Raw genomic sequence first — 4,990 nt, 5'->3', positions numbered from 1 at the left:
CAGGAAAAGGCGTGAGCTTCTTGCCTGAATTGTAAATATCTTACCACTAAGTTTATTTGATTCTTCCACTTCTGAACATATTTTCAGTCCATCTGGGATTTAAAATGCATTCAGCATTGTCTATTTTTGTTGTTTAATCAGGAAAAATAAAAAGGGAGATTCATAAATTATACAGACTCACTTTCACAGTGAATAATCCTACTTGGGTTGTGAATGGATGAATTTTTTTTCTTCCTTATTGAAGTCTAGCTTATTCTAAGAGTCCATTTAACTTTGTTTTTTTGTGTCCTCCCTTTCAGCTTTCACTGTCCTTTCATATCCAGGTGTCCGATGACCTCTTATCTCCCTGCAGTCTACCACAGAATTTGGCATAATGTAATGAGACAAGTTGGAACCAAGCTTGATTTCAATTGCATTATAACTTCGCCCCGTGAGTTTTTAACTCCATTTGCTGTTACTAAGTTAGAACTGAAGTTTACAATTTTATTTGATTCAAATTCTTAGTGGATGCCTACCATGCAATGTATTTTTTTTTAATTAAAGAAGGTTGTGGTAGTATCTGTCTCAAAGAAGAAAAGGGAGAAGGTACAAAAATTATTAACCATCTGTTGTATATTGCAACTTGTATGCAGTATTTATGCACTACCTTTCATTGAGTCTACGCATAATCCCAATGATATAAATATTGAAATGCCTCACTTTGCAGATAAGAAAAAGTGAAATTCACAGTTACTAAGCAACTTGTCCAAGGACACCCAGCTGGTAATGGCAGAACAAGAGATTTTTCCTTCTCTAAGACGATATCATCACATTAGCATCATCTTGTATTTTAATGGTAAGAGAAATTTCATTTCATGAAAAGGAAACCTCACGCTGATACTGAGATGCCATGTTTAAGGTGAGGTTTACCCAAGCTGTGCTTTAGCTGGGGCTTCTCCGCCTTGGTACTCCTGACATTTGGGGTTAGACATTGTGTGTGGAGGAATCTTCCTGTGCATCTAGGGTATGCAGCAGCATCTCTGGTCTCTACCACTAGTTCATGAAAGAAAGTGCTTCACTCAGTGAGTTATGTTGGCCTTCATTTCTTTCCCATCCTATTCCCCCCCTCCTTGAACTGCACAATAGATTCTTGACTGCTACTCAGTAGAAATGTACTCATACTAAATACAGTTAGCAAGTGGAATAACCTCACTCTGCTGGTAGCCACAGCATGCCAGCTGGAGACCCTCCATAGGTGCTCCATCCAACATGTTGGCCAATTTTCTGAATGTTCCCAGCTTGTCTATCAGCATGTTTAATGGTCCATTACAGGGTCAGCTCCACTTTAAAGAGGTATGGAAATAAATGGAGATGACCCAAATAAGAACAAAGAAAGACTGGTTATTCTAACTTTGCTATTGTATAGAAACCAGTAGCAGCACTCGTGTTTGGCAGACTCAAAGGCAGGAAGAGAGATGGAAAAGCTTTATAGTGGAAAAAGAGAAGGCTTTGGGTGTGGCTTGACTGGAGGCAATTGGTACAAACCTGAAGGCACACTAAAGCAAGAAATCCCCTGATTGGTTGAGGGGCATATTAGGCAAACTCTGATTGGCCTTAAGTCGCAAGCAAGAACAAAAATTATGGGAACTGTCAGTTGCCAATCAAGTCTTGGCCACTTGGGGCTGGGATTATTTTGACATCCTCAACATTCGGGGCAGAGGTTGTGGTTTGGCTTTCCAAGTTGGTTGCCATAGATTGTGGGTCAAAGTTTCATTTTTACATATGTCTGACATTGTCAGTCTGTATATTCAATTTGCCTCAGAGAGGTATCTCAGGGCTTTGTGATTACTTCTGTCTTTTGTGAATTCACATGCCTCATGAGATTACTTTCTGTTGGAAGGAAATTTGATATGCTGGACATGAAACTGGAATCAGGAGGCTCAGGTTACTGTTAAGAATCCTCCATTGATTTGTGGAGTGACTTTGGACAAATGTCTTCACCTTCTGGTGAGCTGTAAAGTAGGGGTCTCATCTGTAACTAGGGGACATAATAATTACTTCAATTTCTCAAAGGGTCAGTACCAATCAGGGTCTCAGCAGACATTCTATGCCCAAACTAGGTAAATTAAGGAATGTTTGGTAAGTGCATAGTTACAAAGGAAGAAACAGGATTCAAGGCTAGTCCAGGACCTGAGAGGATAGCTATAGCAGGAGCCGTCACTGACCTTAGTCAGATACGGGGTAGGGTAGGAAACTTCCTGATAGAAGCTGTCCCTCAGTTCTCCTTCAATGCCACCCATTGGCCAAACCCAACTAGCAATTAGAGGCAGAGGAAGACAGTAAACCTGAATATGGTCCCACAGGTCAGCCCCCCAGGTCCCAGAGAGGATGAAGAATGGGAAGGGGGTTTGGAGGAGGGGGGGAGGAAGGGCCTATAACTAGCACTGAGGCCTATTTGTATCAAAATCATTTTAAACAGTTTGCTAATGCTCCACTTGATACAGCTTTCAAGGAACCGGCTGGTGGGCCAGCTGTGGTACACTGCTCCGTGTTTCTGGGCCCACGTGGGACAGGCTAGATTTTCGTCCTGAGGCCTCTGTCTACACGCAGGGCACACATATGCTCATGATCCAGGCTGACTGAGGCTGGGAATGGATCATGGCTTGGGTACCCCATTGGGGGTGCCTCCATCCCTCTCCTGAAAATAAAAAAAAATTTAAAAAACAGACAGATTAACAAGCAAACAATGCTTTCATTACCATTTTTTCAATCCTCAACCATTACACAGTAAGACAGGAAACATATGTTGTCCCATTTTACAGCTGAGGACACTAAAGTCAGAACAACAAAATGACCTGTCCCATGCCACACTGAGGTGGGGGCAGAACCAGCATGCAGTGGACTTGTAACTGTGTTACCACGACCTCGTGGAAGCAGAAGACTCCTCCAGGTTTCCCTCATAGGAACTCTCTGCATGTGCTGTGAAGACTGAAAACCCACAAGTGGCACGGGCAAGTCCATTAACCTATTTAGACTTTAGAGCTTCTCTGATAATCAGTGAGCCTATAGTACCTGGGCCTGTAATGTCACATGGAAGCCCAGCCGATGGAAAGCCAGACATTATCTCCTTTCAGACAGCCAGTGAGTCTCTCCTGCTGGATGCAAACCTGGGCTGGATGCTAAGACAAAGCCACCTCCTCCAACTGGGTGGATGAATGCCAGGGCTTACTCGGTCCCATGCTGATGTTTTGCCTTCTTGTTTGTCCTCCCCCAGGAAGTGGTTCTTCTTCATGTCATGATCCACAGTAGGTGTAAGACTTCAGAAGTTAAACTGCTCTCTGGAGGCAAACCACAGTGCAAGTGGTGGAGGTGACTCCTAGTCCTTCTCTGGGACGTCTGAACTTCCAGATGTTCGGCTGACTGGAAGCTGAGCTTGTGGTCATGGATAATGAAGTGGCCTTGGAGGAGCTTCCAAACTGCAGTCTTTCCACCTAGAAAATTAAGACTACACACAGCACCTGTGAGTCAGTGTTGTCAAAGTGGAAGGAGACAGAGTGTGATTATTAGCATATTATGAAGGAACTTCCAAAAAGTTTGTGGGAAAAAAATGGAATTAGTGCCCCCCCCAAAAAAATAAAAATAAAAATAAAAAAAATAAACCTTGAAATGCATGCATAGTTTCTTCATAACACACATCTTGCATGAACTTTTGAAGATTCTCCCATTTAATAAATGGGAGCTACAAGGCTGGCTGTCTCAGTTACAATCATCATTGTCATTATTATCACCATCACCATTTCAGTCACGTTTGGGACCATCTAGAAGCTAAGACTTTTTTAAAAGTCCCTCAGAGAATCAGAGATTAAAACACAACTCAGAAGTCATATCTCCTGAAGTTATTATTAGTGTGTTGTTGTCGTTATCTACTTATTTCCATCTTGACACTGCTAAATATTTAGTAGGACATCTTTGGGTAATCTAACCCGGCCCAAGTCAGGTCATAAAAGACAGATGTCCTTTTTTCACTGCTGAGCCACTGTGCTTGGTTAAAAGAGAATAATTGTGTCACTGCTCCTCTAAACTCAACACTGGAGCAGGAGCTGTATTAAAAGCAATAGTGAATATTTATTGTTTACATTGTAATAAGCACTTTGCATACATTACTTCATTTAACTATCACAGCAACCCAGGGAAGAAGGTATAATTTGCTATTCCCATTTTATAAATTAGAAAACTAGAGCTGAGGGAGATTGAATAACTTACTCAAGGTCATAAAGCTAGCAAGCATGCCTGGTGCCCAGAAGGCACTCAGAAATGCTGGTTATTTGCTGGTGGAGCAGGACCGAGGACTGAACCCAGGTATCTGAACTCCGAGTTCAACCACATTAGCCCTTTGCTATTCTGCCTCCTGCTTAGAGTGAAATCTCCCCAGGGAGACTTTATAGTGCCATCCTTCAAGTACTGGTAGGATTTTTATTAAAGCAGTTACTTCTTTGTGACCACAGAAGTCTTTCTTTGGGGTGCCCCTGGCCCTATCTTTGTCAGCACTGGTCAGAGATGGTCATTGATTCCTCAGGGATGAGTCCTTCATGGCAGCCCAGGCCATGTTGCTAATAGTCCAGGTGTTCTCAGAGCTTTATTGTCTCTCCTCCTTCCTTTTCACCTCCCTCACTGCACAATCTAATTGTCTGTTTCCCAAAACAAGCCTGTCTTTCTCAAAAGCACCATCAGAGACACTACCAATCAGCAAGAAACACAATAGCATTTTAAAATGGTGCAAAAGGCTTCAGGATACAAGGTGAGGCATAAATTCAAGGGCTGCCTCATTCCAGGTCAAGGGGAAGGTGCACATGTGTGTTCCTCCATTCCTCTCCTTTGGAATGTCTCCCTGTTTCTAAGCTGGCCAACTAACATCTGCATATTACCAGGTAAATAAAACTTTGAGGGGAGCAGAGCTACCCAATTAAGGGCTCCAGGTGAAAAGCAAGCGATAAAACGCTCCATTTCAGCA

General features: G+C 42.6%; 1 long non-coding RNA gene across 1 annotated transcript in view; it reads right to left on the bottom strand.

Moving 5' to 3' along the window:
* Positions 1–4,990, bottom strand: part of LOC102493173 (uncharacterized) — a 26,759-nt gene that overhangs the window by 7,070 nt on the left and 14,699 nt on the right. The window contains exon 2 of the long non-coding RNA XR_333302.1: positions 3,052–3,484. This is a non-coding gene — a long non-coding RNA (uncharacterized LOC102493173). The remainder of the gene's footprint in view (positions 1–3,051; positions 3,485–4,990) is intronic.

The sequence above is a fragment of the Tupaia chinensis genome, unplaced genomic scaffold (genome assembly GCF_000334495.1).
Source record: "Tupaia chinensis unplaced genomic scaffold, TupChi_1.0 Scaffold000042_1, whole genome shotgun sequence".
NCBI classification, from domain to species: domain Eukaryota; kingdom Metazoa; phylum Chordata; class Mammalia; order Scandentia; family Tupaiidae; genus Tupaia; species Tupaia belangeri.
This window is presented reverse-complemented; position numbering and strand designations above follow the sequence as displayed.